The sequence below is a fragment of the Hordeum vulgare genome, chromosome 4H, assembly GCF_904849725.1.
Source record: "Hordeum vulgare subsp. vulgare chromosome 4H, MorexV3_pseudomolecules_assembly, whole genome shotgun sequence".
Classification (NCBI taxonomy): domain Eukaryota; kingdom Viridiplantae; phylum Streptophyta; class Magnoliopsida; order Poales; family Poaceae; genus Hordeum; species Hordeum vulgare.
The window spans coordinates 255,535,428-255,544,115 of NC_058521.1; positions in this window are offsets into that span (position 1 = coordinate 255,535,428).

Consider the following 8,688-nt stretch of genomic DNA (forward strand, 5'->3'; position numbering starts at 1 on the left):
TTGGTTAATAGCAATAATATTGATTTTGACAATTGTAGCCTTTCTGAAGTCATCACCTTTTTGCAAAGAATGGCTAAAGACCCCCACAATGTACACTCATATTGCCTTCACCGAGCATATTACCAATGCTCTTATCAAAGCTAGGGAGGAGAAGCTCAAGCTAGAGACTTCTATTCCTAGAAAACTAGAAGATGGTTGGGATCCTATGGTCAAAATAAAATTGAATAATATCTCTTGCTTTGCATTGTGTGATGTTGGAGCTAGTGCCTCTGTTATGCCCAAAAGAATGTATGATATGCTTGATCGAAAACCTTATGATCCATATTCTTTTGGTGTTCGTCTTGTTGATTCTTCCATAAAGAAACCTTTATGGAGAATTGATGATGTGCTTATTGTTGTCAATGATAATTACGTGCCCGTTCATTTTCTTATTATGGACGTTGAATGTGATCCTTCATGTACAATTATTTTGGGACGTCCTTTTCTCCACACCGTCGGTGCTATCATTGACATGAAAGAGGGAATCATTAAATTCCAATTTCCTCTTAAAATGGGAATGGAACACTTCCCTCGAAAGAAGATTAAGTTACCTTATGAGTCTGATACTCGGGCAAGTTATTCTTTTGGAATTGATAACACTTGATCTTCTTGCATTATGCCTAGCTCAAAGGCATAAAAAAAGCGCTTGTTGGGAAGCAACCCAATTTGTTGTTACTTTCTGTTTTAGTGGTCTTGATGCTTGTTACTACTGTAGCAACATCATTGTATTTTTATGTTTAAGATTTGTACCAAGTTATAGCCGTCGATTGCAAGAAAGTTCAAAAGTTGTGATATGTTGTCCAGAAACTGATTATGTGTGCGTGACGAAAACAATCGCCAAAAATCACCAGATCATCTTTTTTATCTGAATTTTTTGACAGCATGCTCTATATAATTGCCTTGCTGGAATCTGTTCTGAGTTTTTTCATTTGAGTTGCAGAAGTGCCCCGAATAAATTATGTACTACCTACTATTATGTTTTTCACAGATTCTTCCATGTTTTATGTTTCCATTGTTTTGAAATCCTAAGCTTGCTTTTTATTTGAAAAAATCTTTGTGCAATCATGAGAAGCAGTAGCTCTTCATGAAAATCTTTATTTCCAGAAGGTAATGAATTATTTTATTAAGTGTACTAACCACTCTAATCATCTTATGATGAGTTTCGTATGTAGGGAGTTTTCAAGTATGCAGTGAGAGATGATGAAAGAAGATACAAGAGTGTCAACCGCTCAAGCTTGGGAATGCCCCATGCACCCCATGAAATATTCATGGAGGCTCAAGTGTCTAAGCTTGGGGATGACCCCATGCATCCCCTTCTCTATCAACAATCATCAGTTCGTCCATCTCCATGTTATATTTTTATCACTTCATATGTTATGTGCTATGCTTGGAGCGTCCCGCTCTTTACTTTTTAGTTTGTTTTAGTATTGCTTGCTCTTCATAACAAGTCGGAACCTATCCTACCTTGTTTGGGAGAGAGACACGCTCCATTCCACTCTAGAACACAACATTGGTTTTCATGCTTATCTTTTTGTGTGTTCTCTATCTTTTCGTAGTTACTGTCATGCTTAGCTCTTAGTTTTCATGCTTATCTTTTTAAGAGCTTTTATTTAGGTTGCTTTTGGAACTCTTTTGAGTTATCATGCTTATATTGATTAGAGAGTTGGCTCATTGCACTGAGTTGTGTGTCTTGCATGAGTAGGTAATTGAGGTTGCTATTTAAGTATAGTAGTAACTTGCAATAGTTTTGAGGTATTGATTTGAGTAATGTTTGGACTATTGGTGCCAAGATCTTGAGCCTATTAGTGATAGATGTCATATTTTGGGAAATCCGTGCGTTTTCCAAAAACTAAAAATTAGTTGAGAACTGTAGCTACTAAATTGATTGCTAACCTCTGGAGGGATTTGAATATATAGAGTACCCTCACGTTACCATGAGTCGAGGATGTGCAAGGATAACCAAACCCCCAAATTCTCCTCCTCGAGGTACTTGTATCTTTGTGAATTTCCTAACTAGATAGAGAGTTACCGATAATAAGTGTATGAGTTCTTCAGACTAATGTGAGTATTCGATTCTTGGCACTTCCACCATCCATATTTTGCTAGCCTCTTCAGTACCGTGCATTGCCCTTTCTCACAATGAGAGTTGGTGCAAACTCCGCTGGTGCATCCAAACCCATGGCATGATACACTGTGTCATACATAATCCTTATTATATCTTTCCTCAAAACAGTCACCATACCTACCTATTAAGGCATTTCCGTAGCCTTTCTGAGATACATTGACATGCAACATTCACCATCTCATGACTTGATATCCATGTCATACATGCTTTTGCTTGATCATAGATCCACATGATAGTTGGGCCTTGCCCCAATTATTGCTACATGACGTGCTAGTATCATTGCATATCCTGCTCTATTGGCAGAGGCATACATTTCCATACATCATGATAGTTTTCACTTGCCTTTATGTTGAGTACTTCCTATAAAGTGTGATTATCTTCTTTTTATTCATGAAAAACATAGAGTGTTGCCCTTAAGTGAGGAAAAGATCCCAAAGAGGACAAACAAAAGATCCCAAAGAGAACAAATGAGAGATAAATAGAAAGAGCCAAAGAGGCCACAAAAAAATAAAAATAAAAAAGAGAGAAAAATTAAAAATTAAAAAATAGAGAAGGGGGCAACACTACTATTCCTTTTGAAGATCCACACTCGTACTCCATTGCTATATTGGTTCTACATAGAGATTATCATTCATGCATAACTATGTGAGGGCTCTTACACTATAGTACTTGGTATGCATATTCCAATGATGAGCCTCCTCAAATGAGCTCTAGGTCTTCATGAGCAAACAAGTTGGATGCACCCCCACTAGTTCCATTGGAGAGCTTACCTTATCTCATATGTGCATCTGTTACATGGAAATCCCTACTCCTCACATCATATCTATCATTTGGCTTTCTCTCGCCTATGGTTGTCCTCATTGAAGAGAGCCTTTCACACCTTTTTGTCTTCCTTCCCCATCATTATTCTATTTTCCATCCTAAGTGCCAACATATCTTGCTTACGCTCATCCATTGCATGAGTGCTCAAAGTCGAAAGGGAGAGGATCATTTTTATTTGTGAGTGACTAGTGGTCTGGGGATGAGTCAAAATAAGATTCTCTAGGAGACTAAGTGTGAAATTTTAGTAGATCGAGTTCTCAATTAAAAATATATTTTATGATCTAAACCCATCTCCCAGTTCTTGCAGGCAAACACCATTTGGAGACGTTCGAGTCACGGACAGCGAGAGCTCTTCCACCTTTATGTTCTTACTTTGCTGAATTCAGTACTAGATATAAACTCTTGCTTGTTATTGTATTGACTTGAATTGCATATCTTACTTGCTTTAATTTGAAGTTCTTATATGTGTGTTAGCATGTCACCACATAAATTATTGTGTTATCATTTATCTACTCGAGGACGAGCAGAAATTAAGCTTGGGGGATGTTGATACGTCCCAAACGTATCTATAATTTCTTCTTGTTCCATGATCTTTTGTGTGACATTGTTATATGTTTTGCTACACTTTTATATCATTTCACACATATTTGGACTAACCTAGTAACTCAGTGCACCTAGTGCCAGTTTATGTCTGCTGATGTCTATTTTGCAGGGGATTTTACCCAATTTTCCGAAGCCCAAAAATTCAAGGAAAAATATATAAAAAACAGCGAAACAGAAGCTTCCGGATCACCGAAGATGGGCCGGAGGGGGCCAAGGGCTGCGCAGGCGACCTACTGGCGCGGTCAGGCCCTAGGCCGCACCATGAGGCCGCCTGGGTGGCCCCCACCTCCTCCGGTGCCCTCCTTTGGCCTATATTTAGAGTCCTGAAAGGAAACCCTTCCACAACTTCCAGAATGACGAATTTCTCCATCGTTCCGACGCCGCAGCGCTTCCGAGATTGGGAGCGTCAGGAAACCTCTTCCCGGCACCCTGCCGGAGGGAGGATTGACCTTCGGGAGCTTCTCCATCGCCATGGACGCTTCCCGGACGTGTCGTGAGTAGTCCTCCTTGGACCATGCGTCCATGACCAATAGCTATGTGATGTCTTCTCTCCAATCTTGTGCTTCAATGGTTAGTCCTTGTGAGGTGCCCTACATGATCAAGGCATCTATTTAATTCTCTTGCTATTGCTATGCTCGGTTTGTTGGGATCCGATGCATTATGAGATTATGTTCAGATTGTTATGAGTTATATATTTGATTATTCTTTGATATTACGTTCCTTATTGATTCATGCATGTTCTCCATTGCTATTTATCGCTTTGACCGAGTAGTAGATTGTAACTCCAAGAGAAAGCGTTATGCATGATTGTGGGTTCGTGCCCCTCGATGTCTAGCTTGAGTGACAGAAACATGAGACTAGGGGACGTGCTGTTGCCACCAGGGAGAAAACAACGGTGCTTGTGACCATGGTTGCAAGGATTGTTTACCTTACGCACAGATCGTTAATGTAGTTGTTCGTTGCTTTGAGTTTAAACTTCGGGTGGGGCTCGCAACTTAATACCGGAGAGATGTTCTGGATAGATATCTCAAGGTGGATGATTAGTAAGTAGATGCTGATGAATAAACGGTCTACTTGTCTTGGCGTACTGCCCATTACTATTGAGCCTCTAACTATCAAGTAGCATAATTAGCATTGCGGTGCGTTCATAATTCTATCAATTGCCCAACTGTTATTTGTTTACCCAAGCATAGTTGTTTATCGTATTTTGGGAGAGAGACATGACTAGTGAACATCATGTGACCCCGATCCATATCACCATCATTCTTTACACCTTCACCATTTACCGTTTTCATTTACTTTTTCGTTGCAATCAATATTACTTTCCCACTTGTGTTTTGATCCTTTGCAAACTACAAGGCCGGAGAGATTGATAACCTCTCTGTACTCGTTGGGAGCAAAGTTATTTGTTGTGTGTGGAGGTCCGCGTCTTCTGCTAGCGCTAGGGTGGAAGACACCTACTTGTTGATCCTAGGAGTCCTCCTGGTTTGATAGACCTTCCAGTTCCCATGTGAGGGAAAATTTGCAGCTCACTACATCTCAACCTTCCACTTGGGGTAACCAAGGGGGTGCGAGAAGTATATACATCATCTCGTCATCAAGAAGCAGACGAGGAGTGTCAAATAAATAAGAGTGGAAGTTCTAAGGCAAAACCTAGCTTCCTTTGAAAATTTAGGAGAGGTGAGAAAGCTAGAGGTTTTGCAAGTAGTTTTGAAAGGTCTAGAAAGAAGTTTTGTCCTACTAACGTCTGTGCTAACTAAGGCTTCCTACAGTCACGATGGCTCTGATACCAGCTCCGTAGGGACCCCGACTTACGAGTCAAGATTGCCGAATGAACGTCCTCAGTGATCCCAAAGATCAATGCTTACCAGACAAATAGAAACTTAATAACAAGAGTCTTAACATCCATTCATATGGTTTGATACAATAAATGACCATTTCGGTCAAGTCTTGCACATATAGGGCCTTGGGGGCCAAGACACCAAGTAACCAATAGCGAAAATATTGGTCGAAAGCGTGAACCCATGCCATCCGCCTTAACCTACAGGCATTCTAACTGGGAAGCATCCTAGCTCGCAGGAGCGTCACCAAGTTACTCTTCACCCAATCTTGTTCTCTCATGCCTGGTCAATGAAATAACCAGTGGCAAGCCAATGAGTACGTTGAATGTACTCGCAAATAGCCCACAATATGGGTAATGCAGTTGGTATGATAACAGTAATATGTAGTATTGGTGGATAGCAACTTATTTGCAAATAAACATGGTCATAGATGGATGTGCAACATAAGCTAGATGGTATTTAGAAGAACATGTCACATATATCAACATATCTGTTAAGGGTTGAACACTCTGGTTCACCCGATATGCCAACTCACCAAACTTGGTCATATCAACTCTTTCTCAGATATCACTTTAAACACACACACACACACACACACGCACACACACACACACACACACACACACACTTGGTTTATGCGGAAACGACTGGACGTAGTTTAAGCAGCACCACCCAACTGTCCTTGATCGTGGACATGACTATTTGAATAGATTTACACTCTGCAGAGGTTGTACGTTGTACCCACAAGATCCGGGAAACTTCCGTGTCATCCACGACTCGTGGTATATAACATACTCTAGGTAAGTACCCGATCAATGCCTTTCCCTTGACGATACTAGACAAAGAGATCCACTCGATTGGTACCCAACCAACATGATGTACGCCTTACGAGCACCAACTCTGGATATTATCATCCATCCGGGGACCAACGGTATGCCCGGAGCATGTAAAAACGTCATAGTCATCCTACCTGGCATGACCCCATCACGAGAGTGACCACACATCACTCCCGCCAGTAGTAATGTGGCTCTTTGCTAGCACCGACCAGAGTAATCGACAAAGCCCCGTCCCATAAAGGGGTAACATGGTCGCACATGTAAGGTTGGGACGGTCGACACGTCATACATCTAATCCCATTTCCGAAACAACTCACACCAAAATACACCCGGTGCACCACTTTTCCAAAAGTGGCCACCTAACTCATCATCACCCTCGGGCATTAGTGGCACCCGACGGGGTTTTCATAAACCTTTGATATTTACCATCATTATGCTCATGCTACTACTTTGTTTAGCTCTACTTGTCAACGTGATATTAGTGTGACCCTCATAGGTGGTAGGATCATGTTCAAAATGCAGGTTCTCCGGAGGAGCCATCAGAAACATCATATCGATTATTTACCTATTATTCATGATCATATGCAACGGAAATAGTTTCTCTACTAGCATGCAATATAGTATTTCCTCAAACATGGTCAAAGTGTTGCCTGCCTTTTCTCTCATAAGTCCTCGGGGTCTTCGTGGTCTTCTGATCCAACTCCAAGTACTCCGCCTACTCGTCAACAATCATCGGAAACAATCAGATTCAGCCACACAACAAGCAGAACAAAAGTGCTACAAAATTGGAAGTTATATTTTCCTTATACCTCTCTGGTCATAAGAAAAATATGTGAAGCTTGCCATAGGAGGTTTGGATCATCGAAGAATTTTGAATGGATGAAAGGAGGAATAGTTCATCTTAAAGGAAGTCTACAGAAAATATCATGATAAAAATGAGTGGAGGCACTCATTTAACAGAGTATACTTTTTGAAATATTTAGGAAGTTGTTTTACTGGACTTGGAGTTGATATGAATATACTAGGGATTTTCCAATACTGGATAAATAGCAAAAGGAGGCTATTTATTTATTGCAAGAGAAATATGCCATACACAAATGTTGACCAAGGCTTCAAAAATAGTATATGATATTAGACGGCTCTAAAATTTGGAATCACTCCATTTGGAGTTGATTTGAACCATAACATAGAAGTTGCTTGAAACATAACATATAAGTTGCTTGGAAAAATGTGCAAATCACACCTTTGGATAGGTCTTGATTTTAGAGACCTGTAGAAATTTGAATCAACCAAATTGGGGTTAAAATGATTTTTCTATAGAATTTTGAAGTTTCTGGAAAAAAAAGCAGAGAAGGGAGCCACCGGGGAGGCTATTGCGCGCTTAGGGCGACCGATAGGCAGGTGGGCCGGCCCAGCTATGCTAGCTGCCAACGGAGCGGCTAGGCTGAAGGCGCACGGTGCCCTTTATGCTTCCAGGGAAGGGAGCACGTGGAGGAACCCACCTCCACTTAACCCCATGGACCCGACACAGAGAGGCTTACAAGGGGGGCTCTTGTCGGGTTTTTCCTCTTCCTCCCGCCCGATTTGGGAGCACGCAGGGAGGCTCGTTCGGCCGATGCAGGGGCTGGCTCCGGCGGCTCCAGTCTTTCTCCAGCGGCGTGGCGGCCAGCAGGGGTTCAGGGCATGGCCTCCCGCACCCCAGGGGGAGCCAGCTCCGCACAGGAGCCTCGGGGTGAGGGAGCTTTCGGCCATGGCGAGGCCGTCGACGGCAATCGTGGCGAGGGCGCTCTGGCCGCTGCTAGGTGGAATGGAGGAGCGGGGTAACTCCGTGGTGGTTTGGGGGGTTCTCCTGGAGGTGCTAGGGATGGAGAGGGCGGCTGGAGAGCCCGGACGCGAGCATGGCCGAAGCTGGCCATGGCGGCCAGGGAAGGAGAGGAAGAAGGTCTGGAGGAGAGGGGCCCAAGGGGGAGCTCTGCAGGTGCACTGCGGAGAGAGGGAGAGATGCAGGAGCAGCAGTGGCTCGAGGGATAAATGATAAGGGAGGGGGAGGGGGAGAGAGCTCTCGGGAGCTCCTTGTGCATGGATGCCACGCGCCCCAGATGAAGCTTGGAGGCTAGCTAGTGTTGGGAAGTGATTGGAACGGTTAAAAGGAGGAGCTTTGGCATGTTGGGACAGGTTGCATCGGCTAGATACGGCTGGAGGAAGGAAACAAGGTGCAGAGCACCCATATTGCACGCCATGGTGGTGGTCACCGTGGCCAGCTGTGCCTAGAGTGCCAATCTAACCAGTCAATGATGTCTGGGGAGTGGGTCATACTATCTAGAGTGTGAGTGAGAGTTTGGTAGCTAGGGGAGCTGGTTTGAATGGGTTTTGACTATGGTTAAGTTTGCAACAACAAACTTAGGGCTAGGATTGAGGGTGC